This window comes from Mastigoproctus giganteus, chromosome 11 (assembly GCF_048544385.1).
Source record: "Mastigoproctus giganteus isolate SK-2022 chromosome 11, ASM4854438v1, whole genome shotgun sequence".
Classification (NCBI taxonomy): domain Eukaryota; kingdom Metazoa; phylum Arthropoda; class Arachnida; order Uropygi; family Thelyphonidae; genus Mastigoproctus; species Mastigoproctus giganteus.
Window position 1 is genome coordinate 8,411,970 of NC_143585.1, and position 17,241 is coordinate 8,429,210.

The window sequence follows — 17,241 nt, forward strand, 5'->3', positions numbered from 1 at the left end:
GTCGAGTCTTACCACTAGACCTGCAGAGCAGCAGAGAACACTGTTCTGCAGGCCCGGAGCATGGCAAGCAGCATAATCCTTTGAATGGAGATGAGCTTGGAACGGAGTTTAACATTAACGGCTCTATGAAACCAGACTCCAGAAGCATATGTTGTTATTGGTACGAATACTGCTGTATAATATAATAAGTGAGTCTTCCTATTTAGTCCCCAGTCCAATTTGGAAATTCGGATAATTGCTGCAGCGAACTTCTTAATCTTCGAGGCAAGGTGATTAATATGAGAGGAGAAGGTTAACCTGTCATCTAAAATTACGCCAAGATGTTTTAAATCTGAAAGTCTATGCTGACTCGAAAAGTTTTCATTGCAGTTTCACAAGGTAGTATACTTTCCGGATAACTCGCCACAGCCATCCACATCCCATTCATCGCCAACAGATCAGACATTATCTGCTATGCAGATGTTTAAAAAAAAATTAACAGAACTCTTCCTCAACAGATAGCCACCAACAAATCACTAAAGCCATCGATTTAAAACTTTTGCACCTAGCTCAATATTTGTTAAACTTTGAATCCAAATAAATTCTTCCAGGTCTGCAATTATGATCTTATCACTGAAGCAAAATCAAACACATCTTCCAATGATGTTAGACGGCTGCTTAATCCCAAGGGCCTACTACCACACACACGTAGGAGCGATATTTGAACCAAAACTGAAATTCCACAGACACCTTGAGCCCTTCATATCAAAGTGTGTAGATTAAGATGGACAGCAAAGCAGCATTTACTTCATGTTCGAGACTCTGCAACCTTCATCAAATACGTTTGTAGGACAATTCATCCTTCAGTGCTGTATGCTTCATAGATCTGGGCTTTAGCTTCCGTATCCACACTCCGCCGCGGTCAGTCCAAAGAATATTGGATGATCAGGTGGCTTTCGCGCAAACATAACTTCACAAATGACATCCACACTACAACCATTACATCAGCCTTCAGTTACAGAACTATGAAACTAAAGGCTGAAAAAAGGAGACTGGCTACTACCATAAAGTGATTACAAGCTACATCAACTCTCCTGATTTCTGGGACAAAATTCAAATTATTATATAAGGGTCACCCGTAATTCATTACATAAACCCGTATTTGTGTCTGTAAATTGCGTGTTCTCTATTCGATTCGCCTGTTTTTCTGGACGAAAAAAACCCCAGTTTCTGGGGAAAAACAGTTTGCTATCTATGCCTGAGACCGACTAACTCAGCCACGGAGTGAAAAAGGCCCATTTAAGTTCCTCGCGTCATCGACGGGATTCGAACCCAGGTCTTTTCCACCCGGTGTAGGGGAGGACGGTGACGATACCACTTTGCTATCCGTGCAGGCTGATTTCTGGGACATTTGCTTTTGGAGGATCTCACACGAAACCCTCAGGGCCTTTACCTTTCCCTGCAACAACTGTAACAGGATCCACCTAACTGACCGCTTCATCCTTACCAGCATATTTCAGACTGTCCAGAACCTGGATGAAGATCTTCATCAATTTATAAAAAAATTGTACAGAAAATACGTTATTGCCAGCTTAACATTGTAGGGCACAGGATTTTGGCAACTATGATATCACCGGAAGTCCAGTTGAAAAAAGTGTCATCATCTGTTGTTACATTTTCTCAAATTTCTATGATTTTTCGTATTTTTTACTTATGTAATAATCTAATTTACCATATTTATTCATCTTTGAATTATCTGCCTCTCTAATTTATGTAATGGTGTTCAAAAACAGATCGCCATCATGAATCCCATGTCAGAAGACTCCTTTTAATATGAGGACCCTGCTAGCAAAAGTAATTTCTAACTCAAGCTAACATGTAAAATGTTATCTACATTTTTCTGTCTGATAATGAAGGCAATTAGAGAAGCCGTATCATTGTATTCATACCGTAGTAAGCATATCCTCGTTAAGGCTAAAGCTCTCCATTTGAAAACCTAGCAAGGTTAACATCTCTACAAAATACGCTTGATTTCATTCCTGAATCGCTCGGGGAGAGTTAATTTCCTAGTGGCCTTCATGTAACGAGTTACAAGCAGAAGTAGTTGTTGTGTAGGCTTTTAAAAGCATCAGCGACTAAGGCCATATTGCTCCGTGTATGTGGTCTGTAAATTGCGTGCATTCTAAGGTCGATTTTCTATTTGCTGGATGAAAAACCCTTGTTTACGGGGAAAAAACACAATGTCACCCTCACCTGAGACCGACTAACTCAGTCACGTTGTGAAAAAGGCCCATAAAATTTTCTCCCGTTATCGACGGGACTCGAACTCAAGTCTTTTCCACCAGGTGTGGAAAAAGACCTGACCTTCCCTTTGTATAAGGCAATTGTCAGGCCACACCTTGAGTACTGCGTACAGGTCTGGAGGCCTCACTTTAGGAAGGATGTAGATTTGCTTGAGCGTGTACAGAGAAGGGCAACAAGATTGGTGAGAAGAACAAAGGGGGTGCTCTTACCAGTAGAGGCTTAAATCCTGCAAGTTGCAGCATCTGGAGACTAGGCAGCTGCGAGGTAATCTGATTGATGTGTATAAGGCCTTGAATGGTTTCATCAGGCTCAACGCTGAAGGGATATTTCTGCCTGCTCCGATTAAGATCCTGAGGATGCGTAGATTCAAATTGAGGAAAGACAGACGTAGAATAGATGTGCGGAAGTTTGACTTTAGCCAGCGGGTAGGTGATTGCTGGAACAAACTTCCATCTGTCGTTGTAGAAGTCGACAGCTTAAAAAATTCAAAGCAGAACTAAACAAACATTTGGAGCGAATGGATGGGTAAAATGGGAAGTTTTTTTTTGGCTGATGCTGCATAAGCTTGCTTTCTTGCATCGTATGCCTCTACTAATGCTAAAAGACGGCGATCCTACAAACTGTGCTACTCACGAGGACACACGCAGGGATAAATTGAGGAAACTCTCACTGTAGTGAATACTCTTAACAATAGCTCTAATTCTGAGCATTCCTTACACAGCAAACTATTCCACTTTCACTAATTTGTAAAACGTGCTGTGGTTCACATATGCGTTAATAACTTATCAAGGCTGTCGATTCTAAAAAGAAAATTTTACTTATGCGAAGCACGTGAATCTATGAGAGTGCCTTTAAATAAAGTGGCGAAATCTAAAGGAAGGATAACCAAACCTAATAATCCATTAACAGAGAGACAAATTGCCTCGTTCACAATAGTGAGATACAAGTTTTGCAAACCAGCTTGGAAGATGTGTGTGGTGAAAGCAATATTGACGGAAATGACCAGAACGTGTACTGAAGAGCAGATAGAAAGGCTAAGAACTCCACTTCGTACCAACAGTTCCTTTCAAGAATTTAAAACGTGGTTCCGAGGGAAAACTGTCGAGTAAACCATCTGGCAACAAAGGTAAAAGTAAAGTGCAGCCATTATCAACCCACTGCAGGATGGAAGCCTCCTCAACAATTCATGCTGAGGGAAAGGGACCATAATTAGTATTAGTATTAGTATTAGTAACGGCCGTATGGTGCAAGAAAGCCTATGGCTTATGCTGCACCAGCCAAAAAAAAAAAAAAAAAAAAATCCGAACAAAACAATGATATAAACAAAAATTAAATAAATAAATAAATAATAATAATTAATAAATAAATAAAAATAATAAAATGAAATAAAAAATAAATAAAAAGGAAATTAATCCTATCATCCTATGCGCTTCCCTTACCCGAAAGTACTATCCAGATGACCTTTGAATTTCCCCAAACTGTCGGCCTCCACCACCCATGAAGGCAACTTATTCCAATAATTTATAACTCGCTGGCTAAAATAAAACTTCCTGCAGTCCAATCTAAACATTTCCCCCCATAACTTGAATTTATGTCCCCTAGTTCTAGCATCATTTATATTCTTGAAAATTTTGTCCTCATTCATTTTACTGATGCCTCTCAGAGCCTTAAACACCTCAATCAAATCTCCTCTAAGGTGTCTAGTTTCCAAACTCTGCAACCCACATATTCGAAGTCTTTCTTCATAAGGACGCCCTTTTGCCGATCTCACCAGGCGAGTTACCCTTCTTTGCACCCTTTCAAGAAGCTCGATGTCTTTCTTCAGGTGCGGTCTCCATACTTGAACACAGTATTCCAAGTGTGGTCTAACATAAGCCTTATATAATGGGATTATCACGTCCCTATCTCTACTTGCAAAAGTTCGATAGATCATCGATAGGACACCATGGGCCTTCCTTGGAACCTGTTTACAATGCTCAGAGAATTTCATGTCTGACCGTATCGTAACACCCAAGTCCCTTTCCTCCAGTACTGGGTTTAGTTGAACTCCACCAAGTGAATAAGTTATTTTGGGATTACTGTTTCCCAGGTGTAATACCTTACACTTTGTTGGATTAAAGCACAGCTGCCATTTTTCTGACCATTCCTGAAGTCTATCTAGGTCTCTCTGAAGAAGCTCAGCTTGACAGTGATCATTAACTACTCTACCAATTTTAACATCATCTGCAAATTTAGACATCACGCCCTCTATCCCTTCATCAATGTCGTTTATGAAAATTAAAAACAACAGTGGTCCTAATACTGATCCTTGGGGAACCCCACTTCTTACATCAACCCAATCTGAGGAATAGCCATTTATCACAACCCTCTGCCTCCTGCCCTGAAGCCATCCTTCTATCCATCTAAGGATTTTCCCAGTGATTCCAACCTGTTCTAGCTTATAAAGCAACCGCTCATGTGGGACTGAGTCAAAAGCTTTGCTGAAATCTAAATAAACAATGTCGAAATTATTCCCTAAATCCAGCTCGTGAGTGACCCTTTCGAAATAGTGAACCAGATTTGTTAAACATGATTTTCCCTTTACAAAACCATGCTGAGTATCCTTGAGAATTTCAATTCGATCCAAATGATCCTGAATTCCACCCTTGATCATTGCCTCCATGATTTTCCCTACTACTGAAGTCAGACTGACAGGTCGATAATTTCCCACTTCACTTTTAGAGCCACCCTTATGTATGGGAGATACATTTGCACTTTTCCAATCCAAGGGAATCTCCCCAGAGTCTAGTGATGCTCGCATAACCAGCCTCAGTGGTTCAATGCACTCGCTTGCCGCCTCTCTCAAGATTATAGGGTATATTCCATCAACTCCAGGAGCCTTACTGGTCTGTAGGCTTGAAAGTTTTTTCATTAAATAATCTTGCGAAATTTCAATATCATTAATTACATATTTTTTAACTTCGCTCCCACAATTTCCCATTGCCACAAAAGGCTTTTCATTTGTAAATATCGATGCAAAATAACTGTTGAGTTCATCTGCAACGGCAGCTGGTGTATTTATTACTATCCCTTTTCCCTTACGTAAAGGTCCGATCTGGTTTGTCCTGCTCTTCTTGGCATTTATATATGTGAAGAATTCTTTATCCCCCCTCTTTGCTCTGTTTGCTAGTGATTTCTCATAAACTGCCTTTGCCTGTCGAACCTTTTCTGTGGCTCTATTACACATCACCTTGTAGCTGTTATAGGCTTCAGTACTTTTTATTGCTCTGTAACTTTTCCATGCCACCTTTTTCTGCTCAAGTAATGTGGCAACTTCACTATTGATCCAACTTGGAACCCTTCTCGTGGAGTATTTTTTTAATGGTATATACGCATTCAAGGCATCTGTGATTAATGTTTTAAAAGCGTACCACAGTTCAATTGTATTCATTCTCTGCGCGATATCTATCCAGTTAATAGAGGCCATGTAGTACCTTAAGGCATCATAATTTCCTTTTCTGAAATTAAAACCCATTCCTTTGCCTTTTACTTCTGCTACCTCTCTCGTCATCATCCACCGTAGAACTCCATGATCACTTCCTGCTACTGGTTCCTCTACTGTCAGCCCTGTTATGTCATCTGATTCATGTGTGATGATGAGGTCTAGGATATTCTTTTCTCTAGTACTTTCCCTGACATGTTGATACAAATAACAGTCATCTAGTTGATTTAAAAATTTTGTTCCCCATGTCGAGTTTCCTTCCCATTTACTCCAATCAATTAGAGGCAAATTGAAATCACCCATAATAAGACATTGACGCTTACTTGCCCATTCCATTTGCATGTAGAGGCTTTTGTCATAGTCTTCACAATCACCTGGTCTATAGATTACTCCTACTCGCATTGTACCTTTGTTTCCAACTATCTCACACCATACAGACTCTATACTAGCATGTGAAATGTCTGAATCCGGGAAAGCTATCGTCGCACTCAGGCTGCTTCTGATAAGAAGCATTACCCCACCACCCCTTCTATCCACTCTATCCTTCCTAAATACATTATACAAGCCGTACTGAAACTCATCATCCCCAATTTCCGGGTGGCACCACGTCTCTGTAAGCCCTATTATGTCCGCGTTACTTGTTTTAACCAGCAGTTCGAATTCGCTCATTTTATTGACGACACTTCTAACGTTACTGTATAAACAATTAAGATTTACTGTTCTTGTATATTTAACAACCCTAACACAACCCTTGAAGTTTTTTAGGCTCTCTTCCCTGATATTAGCTACCCGCTCACGTGAAACGTCTTTGCCCCCAGAACATCTAGATAATACGTCGAGTTGGGGTAACAGATAAGAACTCTTAAGGTATGTGCAAGAGTTACATTGACCAATATTATCAGATAAACGCGTGTCAGTATTACCCACATCCCCCCTAACTAGCAGTTTCCCTGAGCCTTTAAGGTATCCTCAATAATCTGCCACGCTGGTCCATTGTGGGTTGGCAGATCGACCGTATTCAGCAGTCAGGGGCTTGAACCCCGGTCTACTCAAAGAGCGTGTGCTACTGCACTCCCGCTCCTGACCATTCGGATACGGAGGCCATTTTTCGGGTTAAATTGTGTAAATTTGGACTTGAACCTGACCCTTTGTGTTTTTGTGGAGCAGTGGAAGATTGGAGGCATGTTCTGCTTTATTTCCCGGCTTATGACGAATTCAGACAAGAACTATTTAACAGCAGTCAACCAATTAGGACTGACACAAATCAGAAAGGAGGATGACACAAATCATAAAGGCCTTTAAACCAATGCAAACGCCGGCGGAAGAAACGCGTATGCAATCTTGTCAAGTGAGCCGCAGAGTTTATGAATCGAATCGCTTCCAAATATCATGAACTTGAAAAAACCAAGACTACAAAATGTGATGTCGTACATATTCGACCTGATGACATTAAGAGTAGGAGATCTGCAGAATTACCTAAAAAGAACAAGACAATTTTAGAAAAAAAGTCGCCAGTTAGGGTTAAATTTGAGAGTGTCTGCACATCTGCCCAGACACAATAGGAGGGATTGTATGATGAGAGCTTTGTCAATCAGTTCGACCATGGAGAGACTGTGCAAAGCTCATGGGGTAAAAGTTTCCTCAGAGTGCTCTGTGTGCTTAACAGAAGAGACTGGTTCTACAGGGATGGGACACACTTAAATGGAAAAAAATAGTTCAAGAATATTTGCCGATGCTATAGAGGGAACGTTAGGTGGGTCGGAAAACTCCTAGCTTGCGGAAATTCCCAGATTAATAGATAAAAAGTAGTCACACGCAGATGTGGAACTGATTCTTCCACTGCTTCCGTTGGAACGAACAGAATCCTGAAAAACTGGAGATTTTAAGGACTGCTGGGAGTTGTTATGAAACAAGTAAACACGTGGAGTGGGTTAGGGTAAATAAGAGTAAGAACAGGTGCATGCACACCAATGCTACGATTATAGTAAATAAATTTGACGAATTTGAAGTGCTGGTCAACACATCAAACGCGGATGATGTTGAGATATCAGAGACATGGTGTCACACAGATATAAGGAATGCAGAATTGGAATTTGGAGAGTACAATGCGTACAAAAAGGATAGACAGGATATGAAAGGAGGAAAGATTATGCTGTTCGTTAGGAAATATCAACACAAAATACAAAACACAAAATACCATCCATGTCAACTGGAGGCAGAGCCTCCAGTTGACATGGATGGACAGTGCAACGTTGAGTCAGTTTGTGTGACTTAAGCACTGGGAAAGAAAAAAAAATGAGAGTAGGAGTATGTTATAGGCCTAATGACTAATGAGTACAACGAACAATTTTACAGAAAAATAGAGTGGGCCTGTAAATCAGATTCTCTTATAAATGTGGGATTTTAACTTCCCAGATATTGACTGGAACTTGTTGCTTCACCACTCGCACACCAGCAAGACTTTTGTGGATTTAGTGGATAATTGTTTTCTACATTAGCATGTTCGGGAGGCAACTAGAGGGATTAATACTTTTGATCAAGGTTACTGATCAATAACACTGCTCAACGTTGAGCAGTAATAATACTGCTCAACGTTTAGGCATAAATGGAGGGCAGATGAACTAATGAGATTTGTGGGCAAGAAAGATTATTACGAAACATCTTTGGCAAATGATGAAAATAAAAACAGCAAATAGTTCTTTATTTATGTAAACTCTAGAAGGAAGGGGATGAATCAGATTGGCCAACTTGATGTCGGTGGTTCGACTGTTGATGATCCTGCTCAGGTAGCTGACAAACTGAATATTTTGCATGTACATTCACACATGAAGAATTGTGAAGGGACGTTGAAGCCAGAAGTCTATCAAACTCTAACAGATAGCTAAATTATTTTGTACTAATTGAGAGGTAAGTGGAGGAGAAATTGTTATATCCACTTATATTACTTCCTATGCTTACTTCAGACATGACGACCCAGTTGTGAAGATAATCTTCACATCCGATTATCTTCACGAATGGGTCGTCATGTCTGCAATACCGGCGTACCTGCCCACCCACTGATGATAGACCAATAGCCTTGAAACATGTCTGGGTGGTGGTACTCACTGAGAATAAGTTTGTTTTGTTTGTTTTGTTATTTGGTTTTTAGGAGCATTAGCAACTAAGGCCATATTGCTCCGGGATATGCGATGGTCATTCCCTGACCTTTCCGTATTTGGTGGTGACTGGCTCGAACCCCGGTCTAATCAAGAAGCGTGTGCTACACACTGCTGCTGCTCCTTCCCACCTGGCTACGGAGGCGCCTCTGAGAATAAGTAACAATAGTCTTCTCTATTAGTGAAGCGTTACTTATTTGATGTAGTGCAATATCATGGCAACTCGTCGTGAAGGCAGAGCACAATATGAGAAAGAGCAAATGATGCCCACAACAACTACTTTCTAGTTTCTTAAGAGTTGTCTATGGTGTATCTACACACCGATATTATGTAGTATAGTATATAATATAATATTGTCAATTAATCAGTAAAATCTATTAATCTTGTCGAACTTCATTGTCAATTAAATTGTACCTTTTAACTAATTACATATTACGACTTAGATTACAAGCGTAACATAATTAATTAAAACATAACTTGAAACGAAAGTTATATAAATGGAACTCGGAGATAATTAACACTTGATACTGAAAAATATATATAGCGTTATAACTGTGTTAGGATACAAGTATAGGGTTATTATTTTGTACTGGAACTGAAATCAAATCGAAATCATGACTCAGACCAGAGCAGCAAAGCAAAAGGCTCAAGTTAATGGGAGTGCTGTGGATCAGGGGAGAACTGAGGGGAGCAGTTGCCCTCTGAATCACATCCTTTTAAAATGCACTGCTTGCATGATATTTGTGGAGCAATCAGGTACGGGACATGATATTGACATGGGGGATGTCTTTGTGTGTGCGCTATGCAAGGGGTGTGAGGAAATGAGGCGACAACTCAGAGGTGTTATGGGCCTATATCAGAGCTTGAAGGACAGGGTGGATGCCCTCGAAGGTTCTAAATTGAGGGCCCATCAACCTCTCAGCTGCCAACATCAACGCCACAGCTTGCACTTGGGCATCATGTGACACAGAGGCAACCCCCAAGGCAGAATGCGCTGGTCCCGAAGGAACTAGTAGTTGTTGGTGACTCTATTGTCAGGGAAACGGGAATCATGCTTTGTAAAAAGGATAGGTGGAACAGGACCAGGGTATGTCTGCCAGGGGCAAAGGTTGATGACGTTGTAGAGCGGATATCATGTTTTAAGGGCACAAAAGGTGATATAGTTGTACACGTTGGCACTAATGATATTAAGAGTAGGAGACCGGCAGAATTACTGACCAAGTACAGGTCACTGTTGCACAAAAGCTGTTAATTAGGGTTGAATTTGAAAGTGTCTGCAATTCTGGTCAGACACGATAGGAGGGAGAATATGATGAGAGCCTTGTCAATCAATTCGGCACTGGAAAGATTATGCAAGGCTCAAGTGGTAGAATTTTTTTCAGCCTGGACTGTACTTGTTAACAGGAGAGATTGCTTCTACAGGGATGGGACACACTTAAACAGAAAGGGTGCAAGAATATTTGACTCACCTAACACTGACTTGATGGAATCAATCAAGTCAGTGTTAGGTGGGTCGGAAAACTGCTAGATTGGGGGAATACAAGGAATAATAGATTAACAGTAGCCACTGGCAGAGGTGTAAGTGACTCTTCGCGGCTTCTATTGGAATGAGCAGCTTGGAAAACAAGATGCATGGTATTTCAGAGACTGCTGGGAATCATTGGGGTACAAGTAAACACATGGGTTGTGTTAGGGTAGCTAAGAATAGAAACAGGTGCATGTATACTTGCGTGTACACCAATGCTAGGAGTTTAGTAAATAAATTTGATGAATTTGTGGTATTGCTCAAAACATCAAAGGCAGATATTGTTGGGATATCAGAGACGTGGTGTCACACAGATATAAGGGATGCAGAACTGGAATTTGGGGAGTACAACGTCTACAGAAAGGATAGACAGGATAGGAAGGGGGGAGGGGTTATGCTATTAGTTAAGAAACACATAAAATCCAAGGAAGTGAAGCCAGTCAACATCGCTGGACAATGCAGTGTCGAGTCAGTTTGGTGTGACATAAGCATTGGGAGATAAAATTTGAGAGTAGGAGTGTGCTGTAGGCCTAATGACTCTGATGAGTATAATAAGGAACTGTACAGGGAAATAGAGTGGGCCAGTAAATCAGAGAGTTTTATAATGGGGGATTTTAATTTCCCAGATACTGACTGGAATTTGTGAGTTGGTCACTCACACACTAGCAAGGCTTTTGTGGATTTATTGGATGATTGTTTTCTACATCAACATGTTCGGGGAGCGACTAGAAGGAATAATAATCTTGATTTGATTATCAGTAGTGATTCTTCATGCATGAAGAATCTGCAGATAAAGGAACCACTAAATGGCAGTGATCACAGTGTGCTGAAGTGGGATTTACTGAAAGAGGTAACTACCATTAGGGGTAAAGGGAAGGGTTATTGCTTTCCTAAGGGCGACTACGGTGGTCTGAGAGAGTATTTAAATTCTATACAGTGGGACCAACTGATGATGTTACCAACAGCAAACTCAAAATGGGAAGCATTCAAAGAATTTATCTTGGAAGCTACTAGGCTTTATATACCAAACAAGAAATATTGTTCAAGGTTTAGGCCTAAATGGATGTCAGATGAACTAATGAGACATATGGCAGAAAAGAAAATTGCATGGGATACATATAAATCAATGGGTGACATGGAAGCCTACGATAAATATAAGCTGCTCTGCAAACAAGTCACAAAGGAGATTAGGCAGGCAAAGGCAGGTTATGAGAAGTCTTTGGCAAAGGATGCAAAAAAAATAACAAAGAGTTCTTTACCTATGTAAACTCTAGAAGGCAAGGTATGAATCAGATTGGTCCACTGGATATTGATGGTTCAACTGTTGATGATCCTGCTCAGGTGGCTAACAAACAATATGAGTATTTTGCATCTACATTCACACATGAGGAGTTATTCAGGGAAGGGAAGGGAATGCCAGAGGTGAGTTAAACTCTGGCAGTGAGCAAGATGATTTTGTAATACCTAAGAGGAAAGTTGAGGAGAAATTGTTGAAGTTAAACATAAAAAAGGCACGCGGGGTGAATGGATCTATCCAGTTATATTAAAGGAGGCAGCAAAGGAAGTAAGCAAATGCTTAGCCATAATTATGAGAGCTTCTTTGGACTCAGGGCAGGTACCCATAGACTGGAGATGTGCAAATGTGACTCCAATTTACATAGGAGGAACAAAGGGCGACAACTAATTATAGCCCTCTTAGTTTAACTTCTGTTCTAGGAAAATTAATGGAGGCACTGGTCCAAGTTTGCAGACGATACAAAGGTTGGCAGGGTTGTTAAGGACACTGCTGACACTATGCTGCTTCAACAGGATCTGGAAAGGTTGAGCAGATGGACTGAGACGTAGCAAATGAAGTTTAACATTGACAAATATAAAATACTACGTACGGGAAACAGCAACCCGAGAGCAACGTATCAACTCTGTGGTACTACACTGACAGTGGTAGAGAATGAAAGGGACTTGGGGGTGGTTGTGCAGGCAGATATGAATTTCTCTGAGCAGTGCAGACGGGCTACAACAGTAGCTCATGGTGTCTTGTGAATGATATAGCGAATTTTTTTTAGCAGGGATAAGGTGGTGATTATTCCCTTGTATAAGGCAATGGTTAGGCCACATCTTGAGTACTGTATACAGGTCTGGAGGCCTCATTTCAAGAAGGATATAGAGCTGCTGGAACGAGTACAGAGAAGGGCAACAAGATTAGTGAATGGAACAAAAGGTTGCTCTTACGAAGAAAAGCTTAAGTTTTGCAAATTACAGTGTCTGGAGACTAGGCACCAGCGAGGTGATCTGATAGAGGTGTATAAAGCCTTGAATGGTTTAAGCATGCTCAATGCTGATGGGATTCTTCCTCTAGCTCAGAATCATCACCTGAATGGCATAAATTCAAATTGAGGAAAGACAGATCTAGGATAGACGTGCGGAAATTTGCCTTTAGCCAGCGAGTGGTTGGTTGGTGGAACAGACTTCCATCCCTTGTCGTGGAAGTTGATAGCCTAAATAAATTTAAGACTCAGCTGGATAGGTACTCTAACGAACGGAGGGGTGAAATTGGAGTGGTGTTTTTTTTCTTTTTTGTTTTTGGCTGATGCTGCATAAGCTTGCTTTCTTGCATCATATGCCTGTACTAATGCTAATGCTAATGGCAGTCAAGTCAAGTGGACCCAATTTCGGCGAAGTCCGGACGGTCTAACAGCCAAATCCTATTCTCGCACCTTAACGATGGTGGGTATAACCTCCATGCCCATGCACACTGTGGGTGACCACCGAGATGTGAACCAACGGAAGCAGGGGTTGAGGTTGGCGCCCACACCACACGGAGGAATGCCGCCCCTCCGTGTTACCAGGAAATAATATGTAGTAGATGATTCTCATCAACTGGTGCAATACCACCACTTTGCTTATTGGAGGCGTTTAAGTGGTGGAATCCATGTTTAGTCTCCAGAGCTAAGTTCAGGTCACCCCTTCCGCATTCCTTCCAACATGCAGTATGAATGATGTCTTTTGAGATTATGATGGACACCATGGTGAGATCCAAACTTCCTTATATTTCGAGGGTGCAGCTCTAAAACGGTGTTAGCAGGCCGGCCGCTAGTTAGCACACCGGACCGAACCTATTGGTAACCCTCTAGGAGGCTTCCGGATCTAGCTGATAACCTTGTATAACCTTGCTACCGCTACTCTGCAAGACAGTGACTGGCGGCGGTCGGAGTAGTGTGTATGCAGGGGTGATTGTTGAGGCCACGTTATGTCAAAGTTCTGGGTATATTATTACTGTGTGTACACCATATCCAAAAATTTCATTACTTCATACAGCATGTCCCACCCACTTTTTCTTACTATTGAATACACCATGAATTGTCAAACTAATAGAAAAAGTTTATCTGCGAAAAGATGTAAGCCTCCCAAGGACTTCCTAATTCATTTCACAAATACACGTGGTCTCAGTTCTAATCTCAATGATGCCCATTCCCACTTGCAGTCTGCCAAACCCCATGTATTTTTTCTGACAGAATCTCAGTTATCGGTTGATTCAACTACTGCTCATCTCAGTTGCCCAAATTATTCGCTGTATGATTCCTTTCGCCTCAAAGGTCGTACTCGTGCATATGTCCGTTCTGATATTCCCTGTTAGAGAATTGATAATTTGGAATATCCTCTCTTTGATCTTCTCTGGCTTAAAATCTGTGTACCTCATTGTGTCAAATTCATCTGTTGTCTCTACCGTTCTCCGAACTCCACTAATCACTTGGAGCTCTTCGACTTCCTCTCTTTGCAACTTGACTTTCTCCAGTCCAACTTTCCTAACAGTGAGGTAATTTTCCTTGGTGATTTTAATGTTCACAACTCCAGCCGGCTTCAGTTTTCTAGTTCACCGACCCAGCTGGTAGAGATGCTGAGGCTTTTGCAATTACTAATGACCTCGCACCTATTGTTCATTTACCTACCAGAATACCGGACAATCGTAATCATACAACAATACGCTTGATCTTTTTCTCACAAACAACCCTGCTAAGTACACAATCGAAGTGAGTGGTCCTTTAGGCACCTCAGATCACAACGTGGTGATTGTCTCTTCTCCAATGGAGCGTTTATCTCATGACTATTCCCAACCTCGGGTTGTTTGGCATTACAAGAATGCAAAATGGGATGATCTGCGAGATTTCTTTTCTTCTTTTCCTTGGTTGGATTACTGTTTCAAAACTTCTGATGTGAACGTTTGCTCAGATATTGTCAGTGAAATCATTTTTGTATGAATGGAATTCTTAACTCCACATTCCACCTTAAAATCTCGTCCTTTTTCTAAACCTTAGTTTTCCAATAAATGCGCTAAGGCTGTTCAAGGGAAGATGTTGTATATCGTAATTGGCTTGTTTCCAATTCTTTAGTTTCATGTTCTGCCTACACCAGAGCTTTTTTTTTTTTTTTTTGGTAGTTGTTGGCGCATCGGCTTCTGTGGCCATAATGCACCTCCCAAGGTTTTTGCAGTACTTTGATCCAAGCCCGAGGCGGGATTCGAACCCGCGACCTTTGGGTTGCCAGGCAGGCACTATACCCACCCGGAGAGCTCGCAACAATTGTAAAGCAGTTATTAATTAGTCCAAACTAGATTTTGAACAGGCTAAGAGTAGAAAACTTGCATCTTATCCTAATGGTAGCCGAGCATTCTGGTCTCTTGCTAAAAACTATTGGCCGCAACTTTTGCGCATCTCTGCTCCCGCCTCTGTCAAAACCAGATGATTCTATTGTCACTTCAGCCAAGTTTAAAGCTGGAAGAGTTTCTGGAAGAAAAACGCGAGTTGCTGGAGAAAAAAACATGGTATTCTCACCTGAGACCAACCTGAGAAAAAAACCTGAGAACCTCAGGTTTTTTCACCTGGTTTTGGGAGGACCAAGTGTGTTACCCGCGAGAGCAATATACTGAGAACAAAGAATGAAATACCATTTAAGACGAAACATATTAAGAATTTTGAAACCCGTAATGTTAATAGATCAAATGGATTCTTTTCTCTGACGAAAGATTATTACTATTATCACTTTTAATATCTCGATATACGTAAATGAAAATACCGCGCATTAATAATTTGGACACAAAAACAACTGTCGACTACTGTGCCATATAGAAAGGGGTTAAACAATCCTCACTGCTCACCTTCAAATACTGCACACAACAAATCACTGACGTAAATCAACGTCAACGAGCATAGCCAGGGTTTTATCCTTAGATAGTATGTTGTCCGTGAAAGTCATGAAGTTTAAATCAATTTGAGAATCTTGGGCAGTTCTTTCGCTCTATCTGAAACCATCTAGATGTGCGAGATTTCTGACCTTTCTGTTTCTTGTATTGCCTGAGGCAAGACATTGTTCTAGATATTAGTCTAAGTCCTTCGAAGGCAGGCAGCAATATATAATTCTGAATAAGTGGTTTACAGCCTTGCTAGTTTTCGGAATTAGTAATTGTGAATCAGTGTTTGTGGAGTTAATAGAGAAACGAACGCCGCATACCAAAGACGGGGTTCTTCACACACAATCAGCTGCGATTCATTTGAACACGCTGCCACGCGTTTATTCCAGGCAAGTACGACCTAGCGATCATCAAGGTTAAATTTAATACTCTGTCATTGAATTAAAGAGACGATTGGCTCACTTAGGGTCTCGTCATGGTGTCACGCAATATTTCTAGGTTCTTGGTGCACTGCAGTCTACATACGACTGTCAAAAATCCTCCGCTCTTCGACACAGTAAGTTTCCCCGATTTTCTATTTCTTCTTTATTTCAATTATTGGAGTTAAGACACGCGTGTTTTACACGATTATAATTTTATTATTGTGTTGTGGCTTCTGCAAGGAATCGGGGGGTCGAGATGGATGTGTTCTTTTCACTTTCTGTTCCACTTCCATCCGGCATCACTTTGTTCCTCTCATTGCTGTTAGTGAAGTAGAAAGGATAATCTTTGTGTGCTCTAAGACTAATCTGTCTCTTTCTAAGCGTGCGTGTACTGGAATCACGTGAGAAGAATGGCATCAAACAGAGCCCCGCATTTGAGAATGAGTTTATCCTCCGAGGCGAATATGTATTAGCACTTTTTACATTTTTGATTCAAAGCGTCAATAGAATTTTATTTTCACTTTTAAACAGACAGAGAGACAGACTTGGAGAGCTTCCACTGTGATTTGAGTATTATTTCATATACTCTACAAGGGAGAATGGCGTGATTTTTGAGATCGATTGGAACAAATCTCTTTCAAGAAGCGCGAGTTAATTTAAAAAGAAAGGCATCGAATAATGAAGCTAAATAAATTCTCAAAGTTCTTAAGAAGCACTTCTGCTGGAAATTAAACTACAGCATTTGAAGGTGCTCTCAGTGGCAGCCTACCCAGGACGATATTTGTTTGGAGAGGTCTAGGTTCGATTCTCATAGACAACTGGGGAATTTCTAAAACACTTTTCATTCAAAGCAGTAGTTAGTTGATCTCAGATGGAGGTGTAAGGTGTTTTCCAGTGAATTATTCGATGTATCAGACCAAACAACATGCAAATCGGCCTATGAACGCACAGTTGTCTTTGATGTACTGCTGGTTACCGATTACCGACATAATACACTTACCAGCATGGCTGGGGACGTTATTACCAATACCATATAGAGCATTTGAAGTCGCAGAGTCGCGGATCGCTTTGGGCTCAGTTACCCGGAAGCGTCGATTTTAATCACGCAACGATCAACTTCACGTTGTTTGGGATGGGTAACTCCAGCAACGTCAGGCAGTGCTCGTTCCGAATAGTCAATTTATTTCCAA

The 17,241-nt window shown here is 41.0% G+C and overlaps 1 protein-coding gene across 1 annotated transcript in view; it reads left to right on the forward strand.

Moving 5' to 3' along the window:
• The first annotated feature begins 16,150 nt into the window (after positions 1-16,150).
• LOC150077684 (clavesin-2-like) overlaps positions 16,151-17,241 on the forward strand; it is a 97,900-nt gene continuing 96,809 nt past the window's right edge. The window contains exon 1 of the mRNA XM_090385324.1: positions 16,151-16,185. The gene's annotated coding sequence lies outside the window, so the exon portion shown is untranslated. The remainder of the gene's footprint in view (positions 16,186-17,241) is intronic.